Below are 24,453 nucleotides of genomic sequence, written 5' to 3'. Positions count from 1 at the left end.
GGCAATAATGTCTGGCAAACGTGTGCAGCGAGGCCCACGTAGCCGCCTGGCAAATGTCCTGCAAGGGCACACCTCGGCCCAAAGCAGTTGTAGTCGCTGTGGCTCGAGTGGAATGAGCCCTCAGCCCGACAGGGGGTTCCTTCTTAGCCAAGGAGTAACACGCCTGGATACACAAGATGATCCACCGCGAGATGGTCCGCTTGTGCACCGCTTTCCCTTTCTTAACGCCCACGTAACCAACAAAGAGTTGGTCATCCACCCGGAACTGGCGTGTGCGATCCAAATAAAATGAGAGCGCACGTTTTGGGTCCAGACGGTGGAGCCTCTCTTCCTCTCTCGAAGGGTTGCGGAGGCGGAAAGAAGGTGGGCAAGGTGATAGATTGCCCAATGTGGAAGGCTGTGACTACCTTGGGTAGGAAGGAGGGCCTTGTCCGTAACACAACCTTGTCCGGATGGACTGAAAGGAAGGGAGGTTTACAAGATAGAGCCTGGAGCTCACTCACTCTCCTGGCAGAGGTGATGGCTACCAGGAAGGCAGTCTTCAAAGTGAGAAGGCGAAGAGGGCAGTTGTGAAGTAGCTCAAAGGGAGCGCACATCAGAAATTTAAGAACCAGGTTCAAGTGCCACTGAGGCATCACGAAGGGAACAGGAGGGAACGTATGTGTGATGCCCTTCAGGAATCGATTAATGATAGGGGACTTGAACAAAGAAGGTTGATCAGGCAGCCTCAGAAAGGCTGAAAGATAGCCCTTGATAGTGCCCAGAGCAGAGCCCTGCTGGGCAAGAGAAAGAAGAGGTGAACCTCAGAAAGAGGGGCATTAAGGGGATCCACAGCCTTTGCTGTACACCATGCCACAAATCTGTTCCACCTGCAGGCGTATACCGACTTTGTGGAGGGACGCCTGGCTGCCAGAATGATGTTGCAAACTTCAGGAGGCAAGTCAAATGGCCTCAACTGTCGCCGCTCAATCTCCAAGCATGGAGGTGGAGACTGGACAGGTTCGGGTGGAGGACCGTCCCCTGCTGCTTTGACAGAAGGTCCTCCTGAAGAGGCAGACGAACCGGGGGATCGACTGACATACTGAGTAGCTCGGGATACCAGTACCTTCGTGCCCAGTCCGGAGCCACAAGGATGACTTGTGCCCGGTCGCGCTTGATCTTCTTCAGCACTCTGGGCAGAAGTGGTATAGGCGGAAAGGCGTACAACAGACCGCAACTCCACTCGCGTCGAAAAGCGTCTCCGAGCGAGTGCTGCCTTGGAAATTCCAACGCGCAGAACTGATGACATTGCGCGTTCTCTTCGGTGGCGAATAGATCTAACCAAGGCTCTCCCAACTGCAGAAAGAGACCTTGCGCCACGTCCGAGTTCTGACGCCATTCGTGATCCATCATGCACCGGCGGCTGAGTTCGTCCGCCCTGGCGTTCAGTGAACCGGCCATGTGTTGAACCACCAGAGTCACGCCCTGATGTTCCAGCCATTGCCAGAGGCGCAGAGCCTCCTGGCAGAGGGTCCACGACCCCACCCCGCCCTGTTTGCTGCAGTACCACATGGTGGTGGTGTTGTCCGTGAACACCTGCACTACACTCCCCCGGACAGAGGGGAGGAATGCCTTCAGTGCTAGACGAATCGCCCGCAGCTCCAGAAGGTTGATATGGAGCCAGGACTCCGCAGGAGACCAGAGGCCTCTGATCTCCGCCTCTCCCATGTGGCCTCCCCAGCCCTGGAGGGACGCGTCCGTCACAACTACGTGCTCCGGTTGGGGAAGGGAGAGGGATCTGCCGCTGACCCAATCGCGGTCCGTGAGCCACCACTGCAGCTGTCTCGCAGTGCCCTTCGAGATCAGGACATGGTCGGACAGGTTGCCCTGATGCTGGGCCCACTGAAACTTCAGGTCCCACTGCAGAGCCCGCATCCGCCACCGGGCGTGATGCACCAGAAGGATGCAGGAGGCCATCAGCCCCAGAAGCCGCAGCGTCAACCTGACCGAAATCCGGGATAAAGGCAGGAAGATTGGAATCAGAGCCTGTATATCCCGAACTCGCTGTTCGGGTGGGTAAACCCGAAACTGCGCCGAGTCGAGAACCGCTCCGATGAAAAGGAGCTTCTGAGAGGGACACAGGTGTGACTTCGGCACATTGATGGAGAACCCCAGCTGGTGCAGGAGATCTGCCGTAGTCTGGAGGTGGCTGACGACTGTCTGGGGCGAGCCCGCCTTCAACAACCAGTCGTCGAGGTAAGGGAAGAATGAGACCCCTAACCTGCGCAGATGAGCTGCGACCACCGCCATCACCTTCGTGAACACCCGTGGGGCGCTGGTAAGGCCGAAGGGGAGCACGGTAAACTGAAAGTGCTCATGGCCTACCGTGAACCACAGGTAACGCCGATGGGCCGGCAGGACCGGGATGTGGAAATACGCGTCCTGCAAGTCCAACGCTACCATCCAGTCTCCTGGGTCTAGGGCAGCTAAGACCTGAGCCAGAGTCAGCATTTTAAACTTCTCCTTCCGGAGGAAGCCGTTGACGTTCCGCAGATCCAAGATAGGGGGTAGGTCCCCGTTGCCCTACTTGAGTACCAGAAAGTAGTGGGAGTAGCAACCACGTCCTATTTCTGGCCCAGGAACGCGCTCGATGGCCCCCTTGGCCAAAGGGCCGAAACTTCCTCCTGCAGGAGCCGCAAGTGATCCCCGATACGCGGTGGTGTTGCGGTGGCATGGCTTGAGGAGTCGTCTCGAAGGGGAGGGAGTAGCCCCTCCGGACGATCTGCAGCACCCACCTGTCCGAAGTGACAGTGCGCCAGTGAGAGTGGTGATGGCAAACCCTGCCCCCCACTGGCGTCACATGGGCCGAAAAGCACGGACTAGGTGGGTTTAGAGGCGGATGCTGCGGGGGAAGGCGTGGACTGACCTCGCCGTTGTCCCCGACCGCCTCCACGGCGGTTTCCACGGCCGCCGCCGCGCTGGATGTTAGTCTGCGGGGAGTGGCTGGCGGCACGTGTGGGGACGCCCCTTCCTTGGCCACGAAAGGAGCGAAAGGCACCCGTTTGCTGGCGCGGGGCCGAGAGGCCCAAGGACTTGGCCGTAGCCCTGGAGTCCTTAAAGCGCTCAAGCCTGTGGTCTGCCTTGTCGCCAAAAAGGCGACGGCCATCGAACGGCATGTCCATCAGAGTGTTCTGGACATCTGCTGAAAAATTGGCGGACCTCAGCCAGGCGTGGCGTCTCACCGCCACTGTCGTAGCCATCGCTCTGCCCAGTGAGTCGGTGGTATCCAGCCCACACCAGATCGAATACTTGGCTGCATCTCGGCCCTCCACAAGGGCTTGGCCGAGTTTGGCCCGTACCTCCAACAGACACTCTGGCAGCACTTCCGCCACCGTCTCCCACAGAGAGTGGGTGTAGCGGCCCAAGAGGCATGCGGTGTTGGAAAACCGCAGTCCCAAACTAAGGGAGGAGAATATCTTCTTTCCATAATTCTCATACCTCTTGGATTCCCTGTCCGGCAGAGCCATCGGGAATGCGGTCTGGGAATTTGAGGCCTGGATGACCAGACTCTCGGGGGTGGGGTGGGAGGACAGGAAACATGGGCCCAGTCCTTTTGAGACTGACACTCCCTGGTCAGAGGGTCTTCAGACCCCTCCCAATCCTCCTCATCACCCATCTCCTGATACTCAGGGTTGTAATTTAATGGGGCCGGTTCGTAGAAGTGGAAATCTCCAAACGGCGTCGGATGCGGCGCCGGAGGCGACACCAGACGGACCGCCGCCGGGGGGGTCGTAAGGTCCACAGGTGACGATCCAGAGCCCGAGGAAGGTCCAGCGGTGTCCCGCGGCACCGGGCCCGAAGGCGCCGGCGGCACCGGGGCCGCTTGACCTTGCGGCGCCGGGCCCGAAGCCGCCGGTGGTGTCGGGATAGTGGGGCCCTGCGGCGCCGGGCCCGAAGCACCCGACGGCGTCGGAGGTGGAGCCCCCGACCCGCTAGGGCCCCCAGACGAGTCCGCTGGGCCCGGAGGCGCCACGGAGCCCGTCGGAGGAGAAAGGGACCTCATGGCCATGAGGAAGCGCTCTATCTCCTCCGAAGTCGCGTTCTACCCAGGGACCGGAGGGTCTGGGGCGGAACGTGACGCCCGCGACTCCGAAGGAGCCGCGTGGGCGGTGTCACACCCCCGGCCGCGTCGCGCGAGCGTCGGGGGGAGTCAGAAGAGCGATGACGCCTCTTCGACTTCTTGTGCTTCTTACCTGACGAAGACTTCGACCCGGAGGAGTGGTGCCGACTCCCGGAGCTTTGGTGGCTCCGTCCCCGCGACCTGTCCCTCGACCTCCCGTGGGACCGGGAACTCGCGCGGCCGACTGCGGGAGTTCGAGTCGCCTGCGGGACCGCTCCCGCCTGGCTTTCGAAGATAGGGCCCGGCAGTCGGAGCGGACCTTGTCGTCGTGGTCGACGCCTAAACACCGGGAACTCGCGCGGCCGACTGCGGGAGTTCGAGTCGCCTGCGGGACCGCTCCCGCCTGGCTTTCGAAGATAGGGCCTGGCAGTCGGAGCGGACCTTGTCGTCGTGGTCGACGCCTAAACAGGTCAAACACAGGTGGTGGGGGTCCGTGACCGACATCGTGCGGTCGCACTCCACACAGTGTTTAAATCCGGGCATCCCTACGGCACCGATCGGAGTCGTTAGACTTCGAAGAATGATCCAAAAAAGATCAAAAGTTAGTCAAAAATTGACTTGGCTAACTGCTCTTTCCAGATCTGCGCTGGCTGGCGCGGAAAAAAGAAGATCTGACATCAGCACGCGGAGGCGGCGTCTAAGTACTCCGACGACGTCATCAGGGCGCCCACGACGCCGACGACGGACACGGAGCTGCAGACGACGCCTACCGACGCGCAAGGGTACTGCTACGCAAAAGTTTCCGGATCCAGTCTGACGCCTGGGGATATTCTAAGGTAAGGAATTTATCACTAACGTGTCTCTTTCAGATTTGTCTAATTTTGTAACCTGCTCAATGTGCGTAAAAAGACCCTTATCTTTTCTTGAGTCCCCTCACTCACCCAGGGTTGCCCCTAGGTGACATGCTGTCAGGGGTGTGCTCCGACGTTTTGTGAAAAAATGTGTAGTGCAGACTTAGTGGAGTGGTGAAAGTGATGCTAAAAAAAAAACCTAGCTAGTGAGCTAATATTTTATTCTTGCTCCTAGTTGGTAAGGATAAAAAGGGAGTTAATAGTAGGGCGAAATGTCACCTAGGGGCAACCCCGGGTGAGTGAGGGGACTCAAGAAAAGTAATTTTGCTTTTCCCAAAGATAGTGGTCTTTTTCCGCACATTTAACTGAATCCCTATTCCCTTGGTTGGGTTCTTGGATCTGACATTTACAGACTTTTTATGAACTATATGTACCTCGGAGGATGAACCTAACTGTTACCTCCCTCTCCCCCATTTTTTTACTGTAATTTTGTAACCTCCCATGGTGAAAGCCCCTGTTATGTGTGTTGTTACTCCGTAGGCTTTAATTATTGCCTCCAAACACTTTAGCTTTGATCTGCCTGCTGTTGCAGGCAAGACACGCTCTCTCCTACTGCTTTAAAAAAATGTATTGCACAGGTGCTAAACGTATTTGCAATGCAATAGGTCTCACATGTGGGAGAGTTTAAGCGATTTGTATTGTAAATGACAATGCCTTTTATTTATCTGTTTTGCTAGTTAACACAAATAAAAGGCATTATCATTTACAATGCCAATAGCTCAAACTCTCGTAAATGCGAGATCTATTGCATTGCAAATGCTTGTTGTTATGTGTTGTCAGAGGAATAAAACCCTAGACTTTTATAATCGATAACTTTCAGACTCAGCCCATATGCTTCCCCTTCCGTGATGACACATCCCCTGCAGGAGAAGTCAATCGATTAGAAAGATTACCCTGAATATGGCAAATAAATTATTACATAAAAATTCTACACAACAATTACAAAAAGATACAGCCAATTCAATGAGAAAGTTACTTTTGTATATGCAAACATATGACTTCATCTTTAAAAAAATAATGCTGAAAGGGTAATTTATTTAAGAAACTATTAGCAATTTTTCATTTAACCTTGTGCTCGTACAATCGCATTGACTGTAAATGTTACACCTGTTTTTTTGTGAGGCAACTCGGTACAAATAAGTGATCTCCTTTGTTTTCCTCACAGGTTCCAAAGATCCATTTCCTATAAACATCTTGCATGCTATCTAACACAGTCTCCAAGCCGGCAGGGCCGACTGCCACTGAACATCAACAAGTCTAGTTTGTCTGCTTATAGGAAGCTGTAGAAACTCCCAGCTACTCATGGTGAATATCCAGACATTCTGCTCTGGCCCTTGCCTGAACCTTTGGCAAGACATTAGGCTAACAACGATTGAAATATTCATAACCAGTACAATATTAAGTGACTGCGTGCACAGGTCATGTCTATATTTAGGCTGACTCTGCAATATTATTTTTCTCTCTGTAGCAAAAAAGGCAATTGCTTTATACAGCTTGTCTTTGCCACACCATGCCGGGCCAATTTTTGCCTCAACAAAAATTAATATCCAGACCATTAATATTTGTGGACTAGTGGTGGCTTCTAATAAGATCATTAGAGGTTTGTAGAGATAGGTCTAAATCTCCAAATCTCAAATCAAATTGGAATATTTCTTTTTGATCAAAAGTTTAAAGATTCATTCATCCGTTGAGCAAGTAAAGGATTAAATTCCCCATACTAATTCAACACTAATCCATATGGGTTCTAGAGTAGTGTGCTACTCCCTAAAAAAGCGCTTCAAAACCCCATCAGGTGTAGCAAGCGCTATATAAATACAAACCTCTTTCCCTCTTCTATCCCACCACCTACCCTTCTCTATCCAAATAACTGAATAACATATGCAGCACTAAAATTACTTCATATTTCACTATACTAATTTTCAACACTAATCCTTTATGGGTTCCGGAGTAGCTTGCTACTCGCCAGAAAAGCCCTTCAACACCCATCAGGGGTAACAGGTGCTATTTGACTGCAGACCTTTCTTCCTTCTATCCCTCCATTATCCTTCTCAATCCAAATAACTGACTAATATCCACCAAATTACTTTCATATTTCACCATACTAATTCACCACTAATCCTTTATGGGTTTCCGGAGTAGCGTGCTTCAACACCTCATCAGGGGTAACAAGCGCTATAGAAATACAAAAAAAATTTCCTCTTCTATCCTTCCGAATCCAAATAACTGACTAACGTATCCACCACTTAAAAATGTACTTGCATGTTTCACTATACTAATTCAACACTAATCCTCTATGGGTCCCAGAGTAGCGAGCTGTACGCCGAAAAAGCACTTCGAAGCCCCGTCAGTGGTAGTAAGCGCTATACAAATGAAATTATACCTGGCCTAAGAGAGAAAACTGTTTACGAAATGTAGAAGACCACTCTGTCTCCCTGAGATGTACAGATTTCCCAAACAACAGGGACAAGGACCCGGAAATTCCTGGCCACTAGCTCGTAGGTGCAAACTGAAACTAGCACACACACCTGCCTTTTCTCGACTGGGGGCCTTACTGCACAGCAAGGTTCCAAAAATCCTCAAAATAAATAATGCCTGATGTTTCTCTGGTAATTGTATAGTTCATCTGACGTTCAGGAGGAGGGTTTACTGCCCAGAGAGACATTGTGCTGACAAGAAGTGCAGAGTGGCTAAGCGTCAATGACAGCAGATTGAGCGTGGAAGCGATCCCACTTATCTGTGTTCTCCTACTTCTTCTCAGAGAGGACCACTGCTGGCCTGTTCCTGATGAAGACAAGACCACTTCAGTCTAAGGGGAGGGGCTTTGTTGCCAGCTTTTGTTACATATTATCGGGATCACCAAGGGATACTACACATATACCTTACAGCATGTCACAATCAACACACTCCAAAAGCCACATCCTTGACCTTGTCTTCTCAACATTACCAACAAAGCAATGCAAACCACTTGCACCCTTTGACAGGACTGTCCATTTTGCATCCATATCTTCCTGTTCAGCGTCCTACCAGCAAATGAAGGTCAACACAAAAAGGAAGATCAAACCTTCAGATCCTTCAAAGACTTCTCCATAGGCAACCTAATTCTTGATCTCATTGCTCAGCCTATGAGCTCCATGTCCGATGCCAACATCCTTCCAAATAACTTCAACATATTTTTGGAAAACTATGTGAACATCCAAGCCCTACTTACAAAACCAGGTGCAAGCTAAAGCCTTCAGCACCCTGGTACTCTAAAGAACTTGCTGACAAACAATAAATCAAAGACAGGAAGGAAAATTACCTTGTGTTGACCTCTTGAAACAGGACGGCTCATCATATTAGCGAAAGAAAAGTACTATACCAAAACCATCAATGAAGCCACAAACAGAAGCAGAATGCTGCTCAAGGCAATCCAGAACTGAACTAAACCGTCTGCTGCATCCAACTATTCCTCACCACACAGAAAAGTGCAATGACATCAACCCTCTCTACCATGAAAAAATACAGATCCGACAGCACCTTGACAACAAATATAGCTTTATTCGATAACAGGTACCGTATTTTGCGGCGTATAAGATGACTTTTTAACCCATGAAAATCTTCTAAAAAGTCGGGGGTCGTCTTATACGCCGGGGGTCGTCTTATAAGCTGGTGTACGGCAGTTCCAGTTTGGTTGACAGCTTAGAAAACAAACAGCATGGTAGCTCCCATGGGTTTATTGTCCTATCCTTCCTTTCAGCTTTAAAGTGAATTAGGAAAAGTTTAATCCACTTGCACTGCTTTATGTTTACATGTTTGATGACAAACAGCCTTATGTTTATAAGTGACAGTTTTCCTACTAAGTACCTGCATGTCATAAGCATTTGAATTAAAATTACCATATTAAAATCAAATCTGATGTTTTTTAATTTTTATTTGGTTTGCGTTGGAAGAGTGGTAGTCTTATACGGCGAGTATAGACCAAACCCTATATTTTAACAGGAAAAGTAGGGGGTCGTCTTATACGCCCAGTTGTCTTTTGCGCCGGAAAATACGGTATCTTAAAAGCAGTAACATACATGCAATCATCAATAAAAATACGAGTTATCAAGTGAACCATGGTGTAGAAAGCTACAGTCCATAAAAACAGTAAGCTCAAATTTCCATGTGAAGGTAACAACAGACTGTTTTATACAACCATAAAATTAACTAAATTCCAGCTGATATATGTAACCGAGTATAAAGTGACAGTGCAATAAAAATGAACAGAGCAGTTTAAAAATATAGGAAACACAATAATTAATTTGGAGTGTCAGATGTAGGAATTTAAAGCTTACTATCCAAGCATGGCCAAGATACTTGGCCATGCCACAGGCAAAGAGGGTCCGTGCGTCAGTCTTCAAAATACGCAAAGTGACTCTATGCTCAAAGGTGCCCAGTAGGCTACAGATTGGTTTTAGCCATCTTATTATAGACTTCTTATAGGCGGGGCAGGCAAACATGAGGTGAGCCACGCTTTCAGTTGGTGCCTTACAGCAGGGGCAGTCCACTGTTGTCTGTTGTGGGGCACTCCATTTTGCAGTTAGCTCTCATATCGGGAGTGTGCCTAGCCTAAACTGAATATAAAGTGCCCTGTCTCGTGGCATTTGGATAAAATCGAAGTAAGGTTCTAAAAGTATGAGCTGCTTGCGGAGATAAATTTCTTCTGTGAGCCTTCCTAATCTTGAAATTGCTGTGCTCTTGTGCATCTACCCATAGCCAATACCACTTTTTGAGGTCAGCCTTGCTAGGTGGGGTCTGGGTATCCCACGACTCCTTCATGCTGCGTGCAAGAACCAACTTTTTTAGGTTAAGCAGCCAGCTGATTCTTTGATTAGCATCCAGGGACATCAATTCCGTAAGCGCAGAGGCATAGCTAGCAAGCTCAGGGGTCCTACGCAGGCGGGCCCGGGGTAACAAGGGCCGTAGCCTGGCTATGTCTTTAAAAGAGTGCCTACCCATGTCGCTCATCAGAGGTTTAAATGGTACCTTGCTGGGAAGCATCACTAGATCTCTGAAGAATTTGTGTTCAGATCTACTAATTCCATCCACATTGTCGAAGCCCCATAATTCGGCACCATAAAGGGCTAAGCTAACTGCTTTGGCTGCATAAATCGTAGGAGCGGGAGCCACAGGTCTGCTCTGCGAGGAGCAATGTTCCCGAAGTAGTGTTCCTGCCACACATTTGTGGCTCAGAAGCATTTTCTCGATGTGATGCAGCCAATGCATTTTCTCAGCAAGCCGGATACCAAGATAATCGAACGTTGGGACTTGCTCTAAACAGGTTTCCTCTAGTGTAAAATTAACTCTATATGGCCTATAGGGATTAAACACCATAAGCTTAGTTTTGGAGGTGTTAACAATCAGTCCCCTAGACTAACAGAAGATATGAAATCTATCTAAGAGCCTCTGGAGACCAGCCAGAGTTTTAGACACGAGGAGAGTGTTGTTCGCGAAGAGCAGGGTAGGAACCCTGTCTCCTGCTAGGGAAGGGGCATCAGATGGAAGTGCTTGTAAAAAACTAACCACCCCGTTGATGTATAAGGAAAACAGTGTAGGCGCCATTACACAACCTTGGCGCACTCCTCTGTTTACAAGGATCCTGCCTTCTGGTCTTGAGCTCCCTACCTCACTAGAGCATAATTGCCCTCGTGAAGGCATATCAGCAGATTAAGAACCATTGGGGGGATCCCCATATCACCCAATAGGTGATACATGTCGCTCAGGGGGTACCAGGTCAAAAGCAGTCTTTAGGTCAATATAGGCCAAATAAAGACTGCCCTTGCCAATTAGAACAACCTTCCAATAGATTAAAAGCAATCTGAATGCTTGATTCACTGTCCCTGTACACGCCCTGAAACCCGCTTGTTACTGGGAGAGGATATTCTTATCATCCACCCAGTAATGAATTCTCTGAAGCAACACCCTGCCAACTACTTTCTGCATGGCATCAATCAAAGTCATTGGGCGGTACTTGGCAGGATCATCCCTTACACCTTTTTTAAAGATATGAACCACCTCTGCACCTTTCCATGAATCAGGTAATGCGCTACCCTTTGCAATAGAGTTGATTAAAAGCATAATGTAATTTGCCTAATTGGGAGGGTCTGCGAGAAAAAGATCTCCCAGGAGACCGTCCAGGCCTGAAGTTTTTGCTGCGACAATTTTCTTTATAGCTGCCTCTATTTCTTTTATATTAAATGGATCAGTGACATCCGTAGTGGGACAGCCACTTGGGTAGGCGACAGACCCAACTTGGGAAATTGGACTGGACCCCGAATAAAGTTTCCCAAAGTGGTTAAACCAATCTTGATTTGTAATGTGGTTAGAAATTAAATCAGGATCTTTATTACCTGACCGCCTGACCATATCCCAAAAAAGATTGGGATACCTGGCTGCACTAGCGTCCTTTAGGATTTCTCATCCCACTCAAGCTTTGCAGGAATGACAGCAGTTTTGTAGTCCTTTATGGTTTTCCTAAAAGGGATAGTGTCTGGTTTTTATTGCTAAGATCAAAGCCTTTTTCCTCTGTCTACAATCCCCATTAAACAAAGTCTGGCGGATTTTACAGCATACGGCTGGTTTACCAACATGATTCAATTTAATAAATAGAGATCACCATAACTCCATATAGCTCTGGAACCCTAGACAGACCATCCTTTTCGCTCAAGGCCTCCCGCAATTTAAGAGTGCTTTCACTGAGCGTGCGCCTAATCTCAGCCATTTGAGATTCTTGTGCCGCAACTCTTGGCCATTTAAGGTACCTACTACAGTTTGAAGGGACCAGTTATTTCGTCCTCATAAGGGGTCCTGTGGCCTGGAATGAGGGAATAGAAAGGGCCCATGGCGATTCCATAATCATACTTAACGTGTTATGGTCGCTATCAGTAAAAGGAACTACTCCTATATCTATTATGGATCTCCAGAATCTAATGTCAACTAATATGTAGTCAATTCGAGAGGGGCAAGACACTCGGTTATATGTGTTAGCCCCTGCGACATCAGAGGGGGTTCTACCATTCACAACCCTTAATCCAGCTTCTAGAGTGAGTGCACTAATCTGAATTGCTACCTGGGACCATTTCTTAATAGGGGGTATATTTAACATCGGGACACCCCACTTGGCGTGGTCTTCATCAACCCCCAGCAAATCTTCAGAGCTTAAAGGCTCGAAGGTACAATTAAAATCCCCAGCAATCATAACATATGAATCTGATGGACAGTTGGATAACTCCTGTTCAAATGCCATGACAATATTTGATACTTTGCCCCCTCGGGTCCCCCTTATATAGACATTAAACAGCTCAAGAGTTTCACCACCATTAGTACCCCTAATAGAGCCACATAATATCCGGGCTCGCACGTTGGTGTTCAGTGATTTTACAGCTCATATCGATCTTAGCCCAAACAATAAGACCTCCAGAGGGCCGCCCCCTACCCGTGTGAACAGCAGAGGTGAAGAAACAAATATAACCAGACATATATAATGGAACTAGGCTCCATGTTTCATGGAATATACAGATGTGGTGTTCCTCAATCAGATCATTCTAATCAGGTAAAGACATTTTATTTTGGAGCCCCGCCATGTTCCAGGAGAGGATCTCAAGCTGGGAAGTTGAAATTCCATTACCCGAAGGGTTTGGTTGGACCAAGGGGGGTAGAGTAGAAGATGGAACAAAGGTATTATCAATTGCTGCCGCCCTTTGATCCCACGCGCGAAGGAAAACTACTGTTTCTATTGGCTGTTACCCATGTTTGAGATTGTTCGGAGACAGTACATGATTGAATAGTGTTAGGGGGACTTTGGGTGTTAGTGATTGGAGTGGGTTCTAATTCCTGCCATTGATGTAAATCATGACATAGTCAATCAACTGCCTCAAGTGAGGACCCTCTGGATATAGGCAACGGTAGCACGTTATCATAGACCCTTGCTGCAGTGTTTGTTGGGAAGTGCATGATTTGAATGGATGAAGAGTCCGGGGACAAGACCTATATTCTAATGCCAAAAGATTTTCCGCCAGGTCAGGGCTGACTGATCAGGGTTAGTTCAATGCAGTCAGTAAGATTATTTTTAGACGTGTATCTCCGTGCCCTAATAATATCTTCCCTAATCAGCGAGCGGCAACCCTTGACATGTCGTAGCCAATGAATGGATTTATTTTTCAATGATTCAGCATTCTCAATTCTACTGTTAGGGGCTTTTTTGCGGACATTACCCAAGAAAACCGTGTGTACCTGAATAGGGGGGCACGTTGATTGTTTATTCTGTTGAGCTGGAACATTGATACCCATAAGTGATCTATTAAAACATTAGTAGGCCTATTATGAGTTGCAGTAACTTGAGAATAAAGTTGCTTTTGCGGGGTATTGCAAGGATGAACTTCAAAGGGGCCTGTCTGCTTGAAAGTTGAAGCCTTAGTGGCTCGTCTTGGTGGGATTACAGAAGGATGTGACTGGCCAATAATTATAGGATCTCCTGAATTAGGTAACTGTTGTGGATTACATAATAGGGGAACTGCTGGCGTATGTAGTGTACTATTATGGACTAGCATTTTAACAGTGCCCATCAGTTCCGCAATCATCAATTTCATTGACCCAACCTCTTCCTTAAGTAAGATAACAATCTGGGTAAGGGTCTGTGGGGTTTGCGTTTTCCCACAAGAGTCAGGCTCCCCGGCCAAGACATCAAATCGATTATAGTGCAAATAATTGAGGGCTCACAGCAGCCCACGGCGTCGCAAATGGGTGATGAGGTTAAGGAACTCTGGGTGGGGTGGGGTGGGGTGGGGGGGGTGGGGGGAGTCGGTAGGGGAATGCCAGATAGCGAGTCCGGCTCAGGAGCCAGCGTTGTGGTCTTGTGACCGGATATATGATGATACAACGCATGTTATTACAACGCATGCTTTTACATCGCATTTTTTACAACGCAAAAACTTTTACAACGCATGTATTTACAACGAATGTTTTTACAACGCAGGTACCTTTACAACGCATACCATTACAACGTAAGTATTGGTAAATATATATTAATTTTATAATCGTAAATTAATTAAAAAATATATAATTTAATGTAATTTAATTTAAATTTAATTTTAATTTATTTTTACCCTGTACCCCTGTACCCCTGTAACCCAAAACTGACCCTGAACCCCAAAAATACCCCTTTACCCAAAACCCCAAAACTGACCCTGAACCCCAAAAATACCCCTTTACCCAAAAACTAAAAACTGACCCTGAACCCCAAAAATACCCCTTTACCCAAAAACTAAAAACTGACCCTGAACCCCAAAAATACCCCTTTACCCAAAAACTAAAAACTGACCCTGAACCCCAAAAATACCCCTTTACCCAAAAACTAAAAACTGACCCTGAACCCTAAAAATACCCCTTTACCCAAAAACTAAAAACTGACCCTGAACCCCAAAAATACCCCTTTACCCAAAAACTAAAAACTGACCCTGAACCCTAAAAATACCCCTTTACCCTAAAACTAAAAACTGACCCTGAACCCCAAAAATACCCCTTTACCCAAAAACTAAAAACTGACCCTGAACCCTAAAAATACCCCTTTACCCAAAAACTAAAAACTGACCCTGAACCCCAAAAATACCCCTTTACCCAAAAACTAAAAACTGACCCTGAACCCTAAAAATACCCCTTTACCCAAAAACTAAAAACTGACCCTGAACCCCAAAAATACCCCTTTACCCAAAAACTAAAAACTGACCCTGAACCCCAAAAATACCCCTTTACCCAAAAACTAAAAACTGACCCTGAACCCCAAAAATACCCCTTTACCCAAAAACCCAAAACTGACCCTGAACCCTAAAAATACCCCTTTACCCCAAACATATAACATTTAAAATATAATTATATACTTACCAATACTTACGTTGTAATGGTATGCGTTGTAAAGGTACCTGCGTTGTAAATACATGCGTTGTAAAAGTTTTTGCGTTGTAAAAGTTCCGTTGTAATGGTATGTCGTTGTAAAAGTTGCGTTGTAAGTGATATTTCCCCTTGTGACCGCTCCCCACTTCTTTATGTAAGGATTTTTGGAACATCTGGGGGACAGTAGTTGGGCGCAGGGGAATAGAATCTTTAGTATGTGCGGAATTAGCATAATCAGAAGGGACTGGCAAATCAACTCCTAGAAGCCATTCACATTCCGTAATCAGGTTATCAATTCTGTTCATTACACAGTTATTGGAAGCAATTGCACTCTTTGCTGCTTTCCTTGCCTTTTCCCCCTTGCCCACGCCGCTGACAGGGCAGACAGCCCCCCCCCGTACTCTCCATAGTTTTCCTTTTGCCAATTACCAACCTAAAGATAAGTTAACTTGGGTAGCCTGAAAAATAACAGGTGGGTTCATTGTACCAACAAGGAGGAAACCGAAAGTAGAATTCACTGCATGTTAAACTGGCTTCTGGAGACAAAAAGATTTACAAGGGGTTTAAGGCGTAGTCGATTTTGGGGCACCCAGACGAAGCAAATAGCAGTCAGTTAAAAGATGCGTTACACCACCTCAAGTCAGCACAGTACCTTAAAAAATGTCTTCAAAAGATTTTTTGTGGCAAAAGTGTTCCAAAGGTGAAATGAAAGGGCTCTGGCCCAACCATGCCTCTTCCGGGCAAGGACGGGCCCACCGTTGGGTCAGGCTTCGCCCACGCGCATCCCGCGCCACGGGGGGAGAGGCAGCACTTTAAGCGCGGTGGCAACTCCTCCCCCTCACTAGCGGCAGCTGCGGGCATCACACTGGCCTCTGGGACTTGCAGTCCCCTTTGGTAATGGCACTGATGGAGAGAATGGCCACGTCGTGCCCTGGGACTCCAGTCCCACCAGGGCTGAAAGTCAGGCGCTGGGGGCCTCTTTAGGCAGTGAGGCGCTGGGTTCTGAAGATAGAATTGCAAAAGTGACGTCCCACGCCGCGGGGGGAGAGGCAGCGCTTTAAGCGCGGTGGCAACGCCTCCCCCTCACTAGCGGCAGCTGTGGGCGTCGCACTGGACTCTGGGACTTGCAGACTCCTTTGGTGATGACGCTGAAGGAGAGGATGACCACGTCGTGCCCTGGGACTCCGGTCCCACCAGGGTTGAAAGTCAGGCGCTGGGGGCCCCTTTAGGCAGTGAGGCACTGAGTTCTGAAGATAAGATTGCAAAAGTGATGTCCCGACAACAAATAACCAGCTTCATCACTTTCACGCACCCCTTCCTGTAAAATCCTGCAATGGTCAGCTTTCAAAGTCCTATCTCTCGCAAATGTCACAGACATATGCAACTCCCTCAAAGCAACTTCTTATGAAGATGATGTCTTACCCTCATCCTTCATCAAAGTTCTCTGTGAGGATGCTCTCTTACTCCTACTTACCACTGTCATGCCTCTCTCAGGAATCTTCACAGAAGCTCTCAAGACTGGCCTGATTCTCATACTAGTAAAGTAAGCCACACTAGATTTCGATCACCTCACCAACTACTGGCCCATCACTCACCTACCATTCATCTGCAAGATCATTGAAAAAACTGTCTATGTTCAACTTGAGGATCCTATCATTGCTAACCATCTCCTGCATGACTACTAGTCTGCCTTTAGACCATGTTGCAGAATGGATACCACTACCTTACACATCGTAGACAATGCCTTCTTGACCACAGTAGAAGATCGCTGCCTACTGATATTGCTGGACCTTTCAGTTGCCTTTGGCACATTCGACCATCCCACTCTCATAAAAACCCTGAAGTCTCCATTGGGATTCACTGACAATGTCCTTAACTGGTTCTCTGCCTACTTTTCCAGCCAACACCACAATGTCCACCTTCCACATGGAGCAGCTTGCTGCTCTACTCACAGATAACTACTCACAAATAACAGCTTTAAGTTTCACCAGCATGCCAATGATACACAACTCTACTTCAAAGTCTCTTCTGCTGGATGACCTGGCAAAAAAGCAAGGTGGAAAGGCCTGACAAATAACCTTTAATCGCGCCCTCAGGAAAAACATTGTCTGGTAAGGGAACGTAAAAGTGCAGCACATCCGACAAACTTGCATTGAGGTGATCAACATCATTCTCAATTCACCAAGACCCAAAATGGGACCAACATTTAAAATAAACAGACTTATTAGAGCAATGTCTCATTTACCGCAGGTCAAATGAGCTCATGTTGTCCTGCCCAATTTCCAGGCATTAATGGAGTCTCTGTAGATTCAGATTCAGAACCTGCCCCTCCCATTGCAAAATGAGGTCCCCCCGAGCAGAAGCTGAAGGTGAGGGCACAGTGAAAGACCAAGAAAGATAAGACAACCACACCCTCTGCTGTAAGTCTGGCACAATCAAGATAACCTATGCACAGTCCTGGGGCAGCTTCCCCAGAATCCAAGGAATCAGAGAGATGGCAGGAAACATATTAGGGACATTGAGAATCCAACTGAAATGGTACGTATCTCCTAGGGCTCCTTGCAGTGGAAACTCCAGTACTGAGAACTTTCAGCAGTGTTTTTTCTTGTGAGAAGCAAAAAGGTTTACAGGAGGGGTACAGAGAGGGTGAAGATGGATTGAACTCTTTACAAGTGAAGAATCAAGGAGTGAAATACAGTGATTTTTTTTTTGCGTAATTATGCAAAATATTTTGGAAAATTAAGAGTAATTACATAAATGCAAATCTCTCATTTAGCACTATCTCTTAGCAAAAATGCGTCCTTACTCCTTGCATCAAATTCTGTGCAAAAATAATAGCGTAAATAACACATTCTGGTTAGTCGCTTCGAACCCACAACATATTTTTACTCCGAACGACAGCGTAATTTCACACAGGTGTAATGGCTTATTTTCAAGAATTTGGCGTAACAAGCGTAAAGTGAAATTCTCTAAATTATGCCACTGTGGATAGGAGAAGAGTAGGAATATGCTACTTACCAGTATGCATCTGTTCTTGGCATGTAGGGCTGCTGACATTCATATCTGTGCATAGATCGCCGCCTAGTGTTGGGTCCGGATGATTGCACATTGTTGTCCTGGAAGAGTCTTCGAAGTATCACAAGATAGGTGGCTCCTCCCCTGGACTACAGTGCGCATGGGCATCCTCTCCATCTTCAGATTGTTTTTCGCTATTGTGGCAGAGATGGAGTATGATACAGTAAGTGATGTCCATGCTAAAAAGTAATAGTGAATGCTACAGCTGCGACAGGCACCAGGGAGGAGAGGGGGCGATATGAATGTCAGCAGCCCTACATGCCAAGAACAGATGCATACTGGTAAGTAGCATATTCCGTTTGAGGCATGTGGGCTGCTGAATTCATATCTGTGCATAGAATGTATAGCAGTCTCTCCCCTAGCCTTGGTTGCCTGTGCCAGCTGCAGAAGTTTGAAAAAGAGTTTTGAGAACAGCCTGTGCTACAGCTGCTTGGAGTGTACATCTACGCAGTAGTGTTTGGTAAATGTATGTATGGTAGTCCATGTGGCTGCTCTACATATCTCCTCTAGAGGAATGTTCCCTAGCAAAGCCATGGATGCCCCCATTTTGCGTGTGGAATGCGCTCTTGGGGGAACCGTTAAGGTGCGTTTTGCTTTTAGATAACATATTCAAATGCACTTAACTATCCATCTGGCTAACCCAGATTTAGAAATGGGGTTGCCTTTGTGTTGTGGTGAGAAAGCAACAAACAACTGTTTAGTCTTCCTGAAATCTTTAGTCCTGTCTATGTAATATAGGAGAGCTCTCTTAACATCTAATGTGTGTAGGCCCTTTCAGGTACTGACTGTGGATTTGGGAAGAACACTGGCAGTTCTATTGTTTGATTGATGTGGAAGTGGGATACCACTTTGGGCATGAATTTAGGGTTTGTCCTAAGCACGACCCTATTTGCGTGAATTTGAATGAATGGCTCTTGAATAGTTAGGGCTTGCAGCTCGCTAACTCTTCGAAGCGAAGTAATAGCTACGAGAAAAAACACCTTCCATGTTAAAAATTGTATTTCACACGAGTGTAAAGGCTCGAAAGGTGGTCCCATTAGTCTGGTTAAAACAACGTTTAGGTTCCAGGCAGGTGAAGGTGGGTGTCTTGGGGGGTATCACTCGTTTGAGGCCCTCCATGAATGCTTTAATTGCAGGCACTCTGAGTAGTGAAATGTGCTGCCTATTCTGAAGGTAAGCTGCTATGGCAGCTAAGTGTATCCATATGGATGTATAGGCTAGATTGCAGCGGTGTAGGTGCAAAAGATAGCATATGAATGGACGCGTCTAGTGGGTTTATGTCGTTGTTGTTACAATAAATGACAAAATGTTTCCACTTTGACGCATAGCATGCTCTTGTTGTAGGCTTCCTTGCCTCCTTGATAATGTTCATGCAGTCAGGAGGTAAGTTTAGGTAGCCAAACTCCAAGACTTTAGAAGCCAGATTGCAAGGTTCAGCTGCTGCGGATCTGGGTGCTGAATGTCTCCATGGCTCTGCGTTAAAAGACTGGGTGTTAGTCGTAGTCTTTGATGAGGTACGACGGAAAGTTCTAGGAATGTTGTGTAGCATGGTTGCCTCGCCCATGTTGGAGCAACCAGGATTAGCGTCATTGAATGCTGGCGCAGTTTGCGTGCCACCAGAGGTATCAACGGTGCTGTTGGAAAAGCGTAGGCAAATTTGCCTGACCAGTTCATCCATATAGCATTGCCCTGAGACTGCGGGTGTGGGAACCTTGCGGCGAAGTACTGGCATTTTGCGTTTTCTTTTGTGGCGAACAGGTCTATCTCTGGATGTCCCCACAGTTGGAAGTATGGTTGTAGCACTGTGGGATGAATCTCCCACTTGTGCACCTGCTTGCTGTGTCTGCTGAGCAGATCCGCTATTTAATTGTCCTTGCCTGGGAGGTGTACTGCCATGAGAAAAATGTTTCTCTGGATGGCCCACTTCCACACTCTCTGAGCCAGATGTGACAGCTGTGGAGAGTGTGTTCCTCCCTGTTTCTGTAGGTAGTACATTGCAGTCATGTTGTCCGTCCGATCAACACGGTTTTGTTGCACAGATGTACTTTGAAAGCTTTCATTGCCATAAAAATTGCCATCAGCTCTAGCAGGTTGATGTGCATTTTCTTTTGCTGCGTGGTCCATAGGCCCTGCACTGTGTGGTGGAGGACATGGGCTCCCCACCCTATGAGGGATGCGTCCGTTGTCAACACTATTTGTGGTACAGGCTCTTGGAACAGTCGTCCCTTGCAAAGGTTTTGTGGATTCCACCAATGGAGAGAGTTGTATGCACGACTGGCCACCAACACTAGGTTGTTTAATTGTCCCTGAGCCTGGTTCGACTGCCGTGCTAGGCACTCCTGCAGCGGACACATATGAAGTCTTGCGTGAGGGACTAAGAAAATGCACGAGGCCATCATGCCTATTAGTTGCATAAACACTCGGGCTGGGAGTGAGTGTTGGGGCCTGCACGTTTGGATCAGCGTCCGAATGCTGTGTATTCTGGCTGAATTTGGCTGTGCTTTTGCTGCCAGAGTGTCTATTGTCGCTCCTAGGTACTGCTGTACGTGGGCAGGCTGAAGATGGGACTTGTAGTTTAGCGAGAAACCTAAACTGTGCAGGAGGTGAACAGTGCGTGACATGTGGCTGGCACATTGCTGGGCTGACTGTGCTTGTATTAGCCAGTTGTCCAGATATGGATAGACATGGATATGCTGTCTTCTGAGATGTGCAGCTACTGTCGCTAGGCACTTGGTGAACACCCTTGGAGCTGTTGTTACCCCAAAAGGGAGGACTTTGAATTGGTAGTGCTGATTTTGTATTGTAAACCTGAGATATTTCCTGTGTGCCGGGTGTATTGGTATATGGAAATATGCGTCTTTGAGGTCTAGTGTTGCGAGGAAGTCTCCTTGACACAACAGTGGTAATACCTGCTGTAGAGTGATCATGTGGAAATGCTCTGATAAGATGTATTGGTTTAGGGGCCTGAGGTCCAAAATAGGTCTGAGAGACCCGTCCTTCTTGGGGATTAGGAAGTACAGAGAGTACACCCCTGTACCCTGGTGTTCTAAGGGTACTAGGTCTATGGCCCCTTTTTGTAGCATGCTGATGACTTCTTGCTGCAATAAGTGTAGGTGTTCTGTGGACATAGGACGGTGTCTTGGGGGTATATTGGGTGGTGTGGAGATTAATTCTAGGCAATAGCCGTGCTGTATAATTTGCCTCACCCACCTGTCTGTAGTTATGTTTTCCCAGACTGGCAGGAACTGCTGTAATCTTCCGCCGACCGGTGTTATATGGTCTGGGGGTAGTGACAAGAAGTCACTGTTTGGTATTGGTAGAGGATCTGGTGTTGTTATTCCCTCGTCCTCTACCCTTGGTGTTATTGCCACGGTATCCACCTCTACTGTTTTTGTTGTAGGTGTTTTGCGTGTTGCCTTTGTTGTAAGAGGTTTGCTGTGAATGAGATTCCTCTTGCAGCTCCTCTGTTGCCGGAGCGACGAAAGGAGCCGCCTCTGTATTGTTGTGACTGCAAAGCTACCATAGACTTGGCTGTCTCGGTATCCTTCTTCATCATTTTGTCTAATATTGTGTCCACATCAGGACCAAATAGAAAATCAGGGTTTACAGGTTGATTGAGTAAAGTGCTTTGAACCTCATTCTTAAACCCAGAGATGCGTAGCCACGCATGTCTTCTGAGCATGGCACTGGTATTGATAGCCCTGGCTGCTGTGTCTGCTGCATCTAAGGCACATTTGATGGAGGTGTTAGATATGAGCTTCCCCTCTTGTATTAGGAATTCTGCCTTTTCCTTATAAAGGTCAGGTAGATGCTGGAAAATGTGCTCTAGTGTGTCATAGTGCGCCCTGTCATACCTGGCTAACAGGGCTTGTGTGTTTGCAATTCTCCATATGTTAGCTGCTTGAGCAGCTACACTTTTGCCCAAAGCCTCCAGAATCTTAGAGTCTTTGTCTGGAGGTGGAGCTTCGCCAGAGGTTTTTGAATTAGCACGTTTACGTGCATTGGATACGACCTAAGAGTCTAAAGGCAGCTGTCCCTTAATGTATGTAGGGTCCACTGGTGCTGGCCTATATTTTCTCTCTATTCCAGGGTTAATGACCTGTGCCCTGGTTGTTTCTTTAAATATGTCCCCTGCATGTTTAAGCATCCCTTTTAACATTGGTAATGTTTTGACAGTTTTTTCTGAGGTGTTGAAAGTGTCAAAGAGGAAGTCTTCATCAATGGGATCTGCATGCATCTCCACATGGTGATTGTATGCGGCTCTTTCTATTAATGCATTGAAGGCAGCTGTGTCCTCTGTAGGCGAAGTCTTAACAGGGTATGCAGTATTGTCTGGAATTGGCTGAGTGTCTCCAGGATCTACAGGGTCAGACCATGGTTGATTTTGTATGTCCTGGTCATTATCCACTGGATAATTGTACTGTTCATTGTCCTCATACTCCCCATAGTCATCTGTGCGTGTGGGAGAATACGTATAAGCTTCTTGCACATATGGTGTGATAGGCTCAAAGAGAACTGGAGATGTTGAAGTGTCTCTTTTCCTCTTGAGTGGTATTTTATGGGACTCAGCGTAAGTGTCTGGTCTGATTTTCCTTTTCAATAGGGTAACTTTGCCAGTATCGGGGTCAACATACAGTTTCGACTGTTCCTCTGTTGAGGGTTCCTGTTACTCAGGTGTTTTAGCTCTTTCCCCCGATTTTGACTTCTTTGTTTGTGTCGGTTCGAATCCGGTAGTTTGTTCGACCGCCCTCTGCTTCACGTGTGGAGGAAGTCCGAATTTAATTGGTCCAAGAGACTTTGGTGTTTCGACAGTTTTAGTAGACTGTATGAACTTTTTCGGAGCCGTTGTTGTTATCGATCAGACTGTTCTCATTTGTTCGATAACCATTGTTTGGCCTGGTGTCGTCTTCGGAGCTTGCTGCTTCGGAGTGATGTTTTGTTGCCTCGGCTCGACGGACCCCTTCCGTTCGATCCTTGTCTTCGGCTCAAGTGTCTTTGTGTGCACTTGCCTTGGTTTGTCGACTTTTTGTTTCGGTTCGACAACCGTTTTCCGTTCGAGTCCTTTGTTTGTGTTGCTTGGCGTCGACATCGATCTCGTCGGTTCGACGGCCTTTAGCTTAAACGCGGACATGGGTGTACTGGCTCTCGGCTCGACAACCCTTGCATGCGACCCCGACGGGTCGACGACCTTTTTTAGTTTGGTCGGCTTCGACGGATCCACACTTCTTGGTCCGAAGACTGTGAAGTCTATCAGTTTCGGTTTCTGTTTTGGTTCCATCACTTCCGGTTTCGATTTTCCCAAGATTTGGTAATGTCGCACCGATGGCTCTTGTATTTTATTCTTAGCCCGGCTTAATTGCGGGGCTATAGAATCGATGTTTTGATCTTGGCTAAGGCCTTCCGGCGATGCCTCGACCTGAGCCTCTGGATTGGTAATGTAAATATATTGGGCTCGGTACTCACGGTCGGCCCAGTGTCCTCACCGGAGTCGTCCTCGACGGCTCCGATGCCTGGATCGTGGTCCCCTACCTCGACGATGTCTTCTTTGTCGTCGATGTAGTAGTTGGAGTCAAGTTCCGACCCCTGCTCCGACTGCTGATCTAAGTCTTCAGCTTTGACGACCTCTTCGTCGTCTTCAAAGATATTTTCCAGCTCAGGCGCTGACTTCTGCATCGTCTGCCTCGCTGCTTGTCGAACCCGAAGTGTCTTTTTCGATCGAAATTGAGCACAAGCTAAGGAGTCTGCTTCATTGTGTTCTGGAGATAAACACTTGTTACACACCGGGTGTTTATCTATGTGTGGGTATTTAGAGTTAAATGTTGGGGCATCTTTTGAATGGACTTCGTTCCATCGACGATTGGTCCCTTGGTGTCGAAAAGGCCACGCGGCCCGATTCGACGTCCTGAGTAGAAACAACAGGAATAAAGTTGTCGGCACCGATCGAATAACAATACCGACGCCCCCGAAGGCATTTTGGCCTTTATAAAGTTTTAATTGATTCCAAACTCCGAGTTACGAAAGTACATTCGAACCCAATGGCGGAAAAAAACAATCTGAAGATGGAGAGGATGCCCATGCGCACTGTAGTCCAGGGGAGGAGCCACCTATCTTGTGATACTTCAAAGACTCTTCCAGGACAACAATGTGCAATCATCTGGACCCAACACTAGGCGGCGATCTATGCACAGATATGAATTCAGCAGCCCACATGCCTCGAACACACTTTTTTGAGCAAGGAGGATAACCTGAAGCTCGAGCAGGTATATATGAGACTTATGCTCCACAGGAGGCAAGAGGCCTCTGATATCAGAACATCAAGATGGGCTCCCCAAGCAAGGGAGAAGGCATCCGTCACCAATGTGGTCACTGATGGTAGAGGGCAGAATGGCTTCCTGCTATGAGGTGTCTAGACCACAGGTATTCTACAAAGCCAGATAGTCACCAGCATCTGTCCTAGTGGGT

General features: G+C 47.5%; 1 protein-coding gene across 2 annotated transcripts in view; it reads right to left on the bottom strand.

Moving 5' to 3' along the window:
- Window positions 1-24,453, bottom strand: part of METTL22 (methyltransferase 22, Kin17 lysine) — a 243,238-nt gene that overhangs the window by 2,247 nt on the left and 216,538 nt on the right. The window lies entirely within an intron of this gene.

This window comes from Lissotriton vulgaris, chromosome 10, assembly GCF_964263255.1.
Source record: "Lissotriton vulgaris chromosome 10, aLisVul1.2, whole genome shotgun sequence".
NCBI lineage: Eukaryota > Metazoa > Chordata > Amphibia > Caudata > Salamandridae > Lissotriton > Lissotriton vulgaris.
Note: the sequence above shows the minus strand (reverse complement) of the source record. Positions and strands in the feature narration are given on the sequence as shown.